The sequence below is a fragment of the Myotis davidii genome, unplaced genomic scaffold (assembly GCF_000327345.1).
Source record: "Myotis davidii unplaced genomic scaffold, ASM32734v1 scaffold36, whole genome shotgun sequence".
In the NCBI taxonomy this organism is placed as follows: domain Eukaryota; kingdom Metazoa; phylum Chordata; class Mammalia; order Chiroptera; family Vespertilionidae; genus Myotis; species Myotis davidii.
Window position 1 is genome coordinate 2,697,795 of NW_006287829.1, and position 10,136 is coordinate 2,707,930.

Sequence of the window (10,136 nt, forward strand, 5' to 3'; positions counted from 1 at the left end):
TTATTGTTCTTACCAGGCTGAAAATTGACTTGAGTTGATTTCAATGTTATCCACCTAAGCGGTGTTTTCTTCAGTCAATTGATATTTAATTATTGCCACTTGACTTATCAATCCCGTTGTCCTAAGAAACCCAAATATAGAATAGAAAAGGTGTTTTCTGTTACAAAAAAAGGGGAAAGAAACCTAAATTTATCCCATCTCTGCAGAACCTAATTCAGGACTATGAGAAATGACTTCATTTGTATGTCCAAACACATTCACCTACTAATACATTTGTTCTGTTAGTGAAGAATAAATTTTTATGTATTTTCTCTACAGATACCAAATTGCATTTGGAAAAAAACAAACATTCTCACTGTGCACAATGGAATGTTACTAAGTTTTCCCTTGCACAGATTTCTTAAGCATCTGATATATTTTTTTATTCCCTCTATGAGCAATAACATTGTAAATTGAGCTGTTAAACTGATTCATGCTTAGACCAGCAAAAAGGGGCAGTAAGAGGCTCTGAATCTTTCATAAATGCTGCAGAAAAGATTTCCGTCAGCGCTTGCCCCTAACCCCTGCTATCCAGTGTCATAATGCATCATTACATACTGATGTTTGGTCTTGTGCAAGTCAGCAAAAAAAAAAAAAGAGGACTCCATAGTGCATGCCGGCCCTTTCCTTGAATTAACTGTGTCACTTTAGATTTCTTATGCTATTGGACCATGTTTCAGGACTTCTTGACATTCACAGCTGTGTCACAAATAGACATAGTCATCTCCAGAGATTTGCTATTTTTCCATTTGCATTTTTATTAAGAAAATCAAACATTCTTAATTAAAACATTTTTTTAAATTTATTGGGATGACATTGGTTAATAACATATGTTTCAAGTGTATAGTTCTATACCACATCGTCTATTGTAACATTGGGTATACATTACCACCCAAAGTTCAGTTTCCTTCCATCACCATATATGTGGCCCCTTTATCCTCTTCCATCTCCCCCCACCTGGCCCTTCCCCTGTGACAACCATCACACTGTTGTCTGTGTCTCTGAGGTGGTTTGTTGGTTTGCTCCTTTGTGGGTTTCTGTTTTATAGCCCATGTAAGAGTGAAATTATATAGGTCATATTCATCTATGTCTGACTTGTGTTGCTTAGCATGATACTCTCATGTTGTTGCCAATGATGGTATTTCATCTTTTCCTTTGGCTGAGTAGTATTCTATAGAATATATGTACCACATCTTCTTTATCCAGTTATCCATCAAAGGACATTAAGATTATTTCCATGTTTTGGCCACCATGAATAGTACTACAATGAACATAGGGGCATATCAATAATAATAAAAGGGTAATATAGTAATTAGACCGGACATCATTTTGGACGTTCTTCCTGACGAAGCTAGGGCCTGAGCGAAGCCAGCCGGGGTCCCAGGTGCCTGCCGGTGGCAGGAGGAGGAAAGCCCAGGTCTGGGTGATGGAAGGAAGCTGGTGCCTGCAGCCAGGGGAAGGAAGGCCTACTCTTGAAATTTTTGTGCGAGTCTCTAGTACAGTAGTTCTCAACCTGTGGGTCACGACCCCTTTGGCAGTCAAATGACCCTATCACAGGGGTCACCTAAAACCATCCTGCATATCAGATATCTACATTACAATTCATAATAGTAGCAACATTACAGTTATGAAGTAGCAACGAAAATAATTTTATGGTTGGGTCACAACATGATGTATTTAAAGGGCCAGAAGGTTGAGAACCACTGCTCTAGTATATATATATATTTATGAATAAATGTTTTCAATTTTTTTAAAAAATCCAATATATATTTTTTTATTCAAATAGATTCACTTATTCAATATTTAATGAATAAAAACTCCACTCTAAGCTTTGAATATTTGAAAAATAAGCTGTAGTGTTTGTCCTCACAGTTTAAGAGAATAGGTAGAAGATGGAATCAAAAATACCTGGATTCAAGTTCAAGTTCTGCTACATACTTGCTGGATGACCTGGAACATGTGTGTCCATGTTATTTGTGTGCAGGCATGTGTATATGTGATGAAGAGATAATGTGTTTAAAGTGCTTAGCAATGTTGAACTTAGACAAGACACATGATAAGCAGAGCATTTAAGGGGTTGATGAGAAAATCATCTACATTACAAAATTCAGGAATTAAACTAGGAGAGTGATCGTTTTGTGGCATTGGCCACGGAGACAGGCAGAATTTAAGTGGTTTTAGATTCTGTGATATAAGTAGTCTGAAATTAAGTTTTCAAATATATCAACTGGAATTTTAAGAGAAAAATCAAGAAGGAATGCCTGTGTTACGTACACTAGAAATAGGATCTGATATTAAGAAAATAAAAAAAATTCAATTAAACATTTTTTTTAATTTATTGGGATTAAGTATTTAATTTAATTTATTGGGGGGCATTGCATTTTGATTTCAGAAGACAAAATGTGAGAAGAGTCAAAGCACAGAAAATGAAAGTTTGGGAACATTAATCTTTATAAAACAGAGAATAAGAAAAATCTTTCATTGGGAAAGAGGGAATATTTAAATGGCGACTAAGGCAGGTCTTGGAATAAGCTGTCCTGAAAATTGTCATTTAAAGCTGTGTTTATAGCAATTCAGAATTGCTAACATAGACTAAATTTTATTTAATTTTTCAATCATGTTATAGCTTTAAAATAGTTTTAAGTTGCATTTTTGAGATTAAAAAGCAAATGGAAGTGTATTTTATTCATTGGTCTATTGTCTAGGGTTCACAACTCACATAAACTTAGAATGCCACAGCCTCTACTGCAGTTCCAGAAAGTACCTAAAAATGATCACCTCTTGGGGTCAGATTTAAGATCCCAGTAACTCTGATAATGGCTGATAATTATGAAAAGAAGGTCTCATTCTCCCTGTGTATGTGTGTGTGTGTGTGTCTTGTTCTCATCCTGCTTTCTCATTCTTTAACTCAATTTAGTTTCTTTGTGTGAAGCTGAAATAGGTTGTTGTCTGATTGAGGATATTATGGATAATCAATCACACAGAGAAAAGAAAAGTGCTTAATATGATTCTTGATCAATCTCCGCATTTGCTGAAATTATTTGCACAAGACAATGACATGGCCTTTCTGTATTGCTCATGAAAGGCAGTTGCTACTGAAAAATTAAAGTTAAAAAAATAACAAAACAGAAAGTGTCAAACTGCTTACATTCCTAAGAGCTAAAATCATTTCAACTTATACATCAGGGCAAAGTAAGGCAAGGAAATCTTTACAAATGTGTTCTTTTCCTCAGTAGTATTCACAGCACTAATGCATTTACAAGATGTTAAATCACATACTTTAAAAATAAATCAGATTGAAATGGGAAACAATTTTCTAACATATTTGAATCTGCTTCCAGGACTAATGCAGACACTCCTCAGAACCTTTGTATATCAATTCAGCTATTAATGGGAGCTGACATGTCATCATTCAGGTCGGCTCACTGCTCCGGCGCTGATTGTGCCAGCTACACGGGGGAAATAAGCAGAGAACCAGTGATTTAGGAGTAGGTTTGCCTCAATAACCTTTCACAGTCCTTCCCCAAATTATGGCTTCCATGCAAATACATACATTCCTGATTAAACATGGCTTTCAACAAAATGAAATCTGCATAAAAAAAAGAAGGAAAAATATTTCACCTTTGAAAATAAAGCCATCAGAGGAGCAGTTAGCATGCAGTAGCACGAAGTAAGTGTGTGTAGAAGGAAAGCATGAAGAGCTAGTTAGATGACTAAATGAAAGCCATGCATGGCCACCTGTGTGGTGGACCATATGCCCATTTAGATCTAATGCACCTACATAGTTATTGTGATACTTTAGTACTAATACCTGATTGTCTATCCAAAAAAAAAACCCTCAGAAAAGAACAAAAATACCCTCATTTAATAATTTTCCTGACTACGTAAGATTATTTAAATAATTGAACTATAGACATGTTTGTAAACTCTGATCATAGCCACCGGATGTGTATGCTATATGGTTCTATGGCCAACAACCACACTCTTCCCCATGCTATTCCAAGTTACAATGGGTAGATAGCTCGCGGGCAAGGTGAAGAAATAGACATTGGGAGAAAAAGTGTGGCACAGGTGCTTTCTAACGTGTCCCTGTTCGTGCCTGCCCTGCATCTGACTTCATGGCTTCAAGGTCGACTGCCAGCCATGCTAACCAACAGCAACCCCAATCCATTCCTAGGTGCTTTATTGCTAAACTCATAAAGGAGGTAGCCAACGATGAGCAAAGGGCCAACACCCGTCCACAGACTTCTACATTAGCCCTCTATGTTGTTACTAGAAAATGGATGTAACTAGCTTCAAAATTTCCCAGACAATGCTACACACTTTTGTTTTTTCTATTTCTCCAACTCTTATTTTTGGATCATTAGTTACCTGGTTATTACCACAATTGTGTAACATCCAATTTCAAGAATACATGTTTAAGCCATAGTTCTTATTATGTTCTCCTTCACTGATTTTATCTAGGTAAAAGTGAGCACAATGCTAGCTCTCATCCCTCATGCTCTTCTGCAGTGTGGTTTGCTTATCCTTCATCAAACAATGTGGACCATTTATCTATTCTCTTGAATCAGAGCCAGGGACAGGGGTCCATGACTGCTTTACCAATAGAATATGACACACATAATATGCTATTTCCAGGCCCAACCTTTAATTGGCCTAGTAGCTTCTGTTTGGACCGCATGCTCCAGAGAAGCCAGTCTCCATATAAAAATTTGGACCACCCTAATTTTTTTTTTTTCAGATAATTATACTAAGCAAAATAAATCAGTTAGAGAAAGACAGATATCACATGATCTCATTGATAAGTGGAATCTGAAGAACAAAATAAAAAAATAGGTCCAGAGGTATGGAAATATGGAACAGAATAACAGATCTCAGTGGATGGGGAGGTTGGGGGGCAGGGGACAGGGAGAGATTAACCAAAGAACAAATATGCATGTATGCGTAGCCCATGGACACAGACAATAGCATGGGGAAGGCCTGGGATGAGGTGGGGGATGGGTTGAAGGGGCAAAAAGAGAGAAAATGGGAGACATCTGTAATTCTGTCAACAATAATTAAATTAAAGAATAAAAAAGAAACAGCCTTTTCCCACTATGTTTTATACTATTTCATAATCTGCTCTATAGCTACTCTCTGTGCGTCTCTGAACCTATCTGTTCTGGGAGAAAACTAGTTTGCCCTAATTTCTCTGGGCAGTCCATATCCAAAATTCATTGAAAATAATTTGAAATACTCCTGAAATAACAAAAGGGAATATATTAGAATATTGTTGGTAAATATTCTATTTGTACCAGGTTAATTTTGCTTGGACCCTTAATTTTCTTCTCAGTCAAAATTTCTATTTGTTTATTTTTATTTTGGTCTCAAAGGGAACAAAAAAGGGACCCCACTCCTGGCACTAATTTCAAAAATCTCAATTGTTTAAAACACCAACCATATGTTCTTACTCATGAATATCCAGGTAAACTTGGGATCAGTTAATAAAGGCTGGCTCAGCTAAGGAGCTTGGATCATGTTTTCCTGGGCTACCTGTCATCTAATCATAGCATCTGTTGATTGGTATTTATTATAATTTCATATACATTTTAATATTTATAATTCATACAAAATTTTAATTATGCTATATATTAACATACACATAGTATTTTATCATAGTTTGAAACACTCAGAATTATCAATATACTAACTTATTTAGTTATTTAAAGAGTTGAGAAATTCATTTCAAGAGATATTTATATTTATTTTCAAAACTACAACATACTATGTCAACCTTTGAGCTTGAAAACAAAACACTAAATTTGAGTTGTGTCTTAAATAATCAGCGTTGAGCAAATAAATAACATTATTTACCTTACTGCTTAAAAAATGTTGAATATGCAAAATGGTCTAATTCTTTGCTAAGAATAAATAGACACACTTAATATTAAATTATTTCCACTTATGGAATGTACATTAATGTTATCAATTTTAGGTTATAAATAATTTTATTTCCTAGGAATTAGGAAATTTCAAATGTTCTTTATGGTACAGAAACAGGACCCCACTCCTGGCACTAATTTCTAAAATCTGAATTGCTGAAAACACAAATCATATGTTCTCACTCATGAATATTTATGAGGATGAGATGATGGGAAGATTGGGGATAAGAAAACGAAAACTGACTAGTTTTTACTAGTATTTCAGGTTTTTATCTAGTTTTATACCCCATTACTTTTATTAAACTTGAAGAGAGTTAGGACATAAGACATTTGGTTCTCAAAGTTGAAAATATCTTATGTGAAATCGTTTTATTGTTGTTATGAAAAATGCCCTACTGCATGTTCTGTATTTTCAAAAACACACAAAAACAACAGCGTAACAAAATACACAGGTTTTTACGGGCTAAGGGACTACTGAGCCATAGGAAAAGATGAAATACTGCCATCTGCGGCATTATATCCGGATCGATCTTGAGAATATCACGCTGAGCAAAGTAAGTCAGAGGGAAAAAAGTAAAAAAAAAAAACACACACATGTGATTGCTTTTATACGTGGACTATAAAAGTGAAAACAACAAATGACCAAGCAAGATAAACAAACCAAAACTGATACACAGAGACAACACTATGGTGGTTACCAGAGGGGAAGGGGGATGAGTGAGGTAGTAAAGGGTAGAGGATCAGATATTTAGTGATGGAAGGAAATATGACTTTGGGTTGAAAACAGAATGTAATATCTAGATGATGTATATAGAATTGTACACTTGAAACCTAGAACATTTTATTAACCAATGTCACCCCAATCAATTTAATATTTTCAAGGTTAAAAAACAGAAGACAAACTAAAAGTAATGTGTTAAAGAGTCATAAATGCAATAAATGTAATTAAGGTTAAAAAGACATTCAACTGCCTGGCCGTGGTGGCTCAGTGGTTGAGCACTGACTCATGAACCAAGAGGCCTCTGGTTCGATTCACCACCAAGAATATGCTTGGTTGGAGGGCTCAATCCCCAGTAGTGGGTGTGAAGGAGGCAGCCGATTGATGATGTTTTTCTCTCATCAATGTTTTTTCTCTCTATCCCTCTCTCTTACCCTCTCTTTAAAAAAATGAATAACAAATTTAAAAATAAAAATAAAAATAAAAAAGACATTTTACTATATCAAAATCTTCATGATGTTGGTAAAAATAAACATCAAATTACTTTTACCACCTTGGGTTTACTCTTAAAACTATATGGAAAAAAATTATGAATTCATTTAAATTTAAATGAAATACACTGTTTACCCTTTCATAGTCCAAGAAGGTAAAATTTTAAAACAAATTATTTTCAAATTGATTCAGTTACAAGAAGTAGTTATTTTTTCCTTTACATAAAATTTTGATGGATAATGTCATTTAATGAATTCTTTTGTAAATGCCTGCCTCTAGCTAGGAACAATTTAGCAACAAAGGATAAAATAAAATTTTAATATGTGTCACTAATCAAGGTTGTACACATATAGTCTGTTTCTGAGAAGAGCTGGTACAAACAGTTTGTTGCCTCAGGAAGACAGCAATCTAACCTAAATGAAGCTGAATTACTACAATGTTAAAACCTAACAAACAAACAAACAAAAAACACTGCCTTTATCACAAACATTTTATCTGGACCCTAAGGGTCAGTTCACCCACATATTATGGTATGTATATCCAGATTTATTTTGTTAAATCTATTTAAACAGCAGTTATTGTTTTTTGGTTTTTTTTTTATTACCTAAAATGTCTTGTGCATGCGCCTTTTACATTTGGCCTGTGGTGATTCAAACATTTTGGGGGGAAGAAAGAGAAAAAAGCAGGAAATATGTATAATGGCTTTATCTGGAATTCTGTTTAAAATAAGGATTAAATTAGAGAAAAGGATAAAAGTAAACAATGCATTTTAAAATATAATTAGCAGAATGCTCTCCTAAAATTGTTTTTATTCTATAAAATGCTTACTATACATATAATCATAAACTCACATCACCCTACACATCATCCACATAGAATACATCCACTAAAAGGTTAAATCCCTTTATACTTTCATTTTTGTTTTTTTTCTGGAGATAATTAATGAAAATTTTCTCAGACTTCTGGGATTATGGAAAATCCAGAATTAAGCTAATACTTTTTTTTTGTTTTTAGTTTATAGATATATCTTTAGTAATTGCAGAAAAATAGCCCAGTTTTTACTTACAAATAAAATATTAAATAAAAATTGCTGGTATATACTATTGCTTAGCCAATATATAATAGTGGTTTAAATAGATTTTAATACATTTAAAGAAGATTTTACATATTTGTTGAGACAACTGTCAGCAGTTTGTAGAAATAGAAATGCTTCTTTATTATTAGCAAGAATTATGGTAAGGAAATAATCCTTCCTTATTTCCTGAGCTAAGGTGATTTCTGTAGGTAACAGTTCCTGACATCATGCCTATCCCAGGTTCAAGATATGTTATGTTGTGCATTTCCTCTACTTTTTCCCATCCAATGTCCTCTCCTATTCTGTCTGACAAATTAATCGTGCTGTTAGCCATTGGGTGATATTTGTGGTGAGCTATATTTCAATATAAAAGTACTAGAGGGGCGTTGCATGAAGAGATTCATGCAATAGGCCTTCCCTTCCCCTGGCTGCCGGCACCAGTTTTCCTCCAGCACCCGGGACCCAGGCCTTTGCTCCAGCTGAGCCTTCAATCTTCGCTGATCCGCTTCACGCCTATGTATGCAAATTGACCACCATCTTTGCTGGTTTAATTTGCATACTCTCCTGATTGGCTGTTGTGCGTAGCGAGGGACAATCAATTTACATGTTTGTCTATTATTAGGTAAGATTTTAAAATAAATGTTGTCCATGCCTATATTGAATCTTACTCTATTTTTAAATGGGATCAAATGTATGTGTTTTCTCTTCAGTAACATGAAAATGCCTTCTACCTGGGAATCATAATTTACACCTGTTTGAATTAATCTTTTTCCCTCTAAAAATGATGCATACCATGGCCCTTTATTTAAAAACTAGAGACCCAGTGAACAGACCCATGCACCAGTGGGGTCCCTCGTCCTAGCCTGCTGAGATCAGGCCAAAACCAGCTCTCCAACATCCCCTGAGGGGTGTTGCAGGAAGGGACCCCACTGGTGCATGATTGGGGCCAGGAAGGGACTGCAGGAGGGCTCCAGGGCATGTCTGGCCTGTCTCATCCAGTCCCAATCAGCCAGACCCCAGTAGCAAGCTAACCTACTGGTCACAGCATCTGCCCACTGGTGGTCAGTGCACTTACTAGTAACTGGTCAAAAGGTCGAATGGCCAGACTTATCTACACTAATAAAAGAGAAACATGCAAATTGGTGTCACTCTGCTATGCCCACCAGCCAATCAGGATGATTATGCAAATTAACCCAACAAAGATGGCTGTTAATTTGCAAACACAGGCATGGAGTGAAGACTGAAGGCTCTGGCTGACTGAAGACTGAAGACTAAAGAGGCTTGGCTTCTCCGCTGCAGCCAGACCAAAGGCCTGGGTCCCGGATGCTGGAGGAAAACCAGTGCCGGCAGCCAGGGGAAGGAAGGCCTATGAATCTCTTTGTGCAACGGGCCTCTAGTATAGGATATTTTTAAAAAAGGATATATAAATAAATAAATATATGCTAATAAATTAATGAATAAAGAAGAGATAAGAGTATTCAGTTTAAATTTTTATTTAGACCTAGAAGTATCACTTATATGGAAATATATATGATATATTACACATTTTTATTTATACGTTAAAATATGAACACTAACATAAGATTGTGGTTCAAATTTATGCAATGTTATCTCAAAATATTTCAATTCTTTTCCTTATTGCTAATATTGGATTGATGAGTCCTTTGAAAGTTGTTAAACTTATCTGTGTTGTAAAAAATATGTTGTTTGTATGACTATCATCATCAAAAATTATATTTTCAGTATCTAATATGTCCTCAACCTGTTGAGGAAGTTACAAAAAGAAATGAATTACTTTAATGATCTATTTCTCCATCTGTCTGTCTCTGTATCTTCTGAATCTATCTCTTAATTTATCTACCCATTAATATAGAGATTATATGTTTTTCTG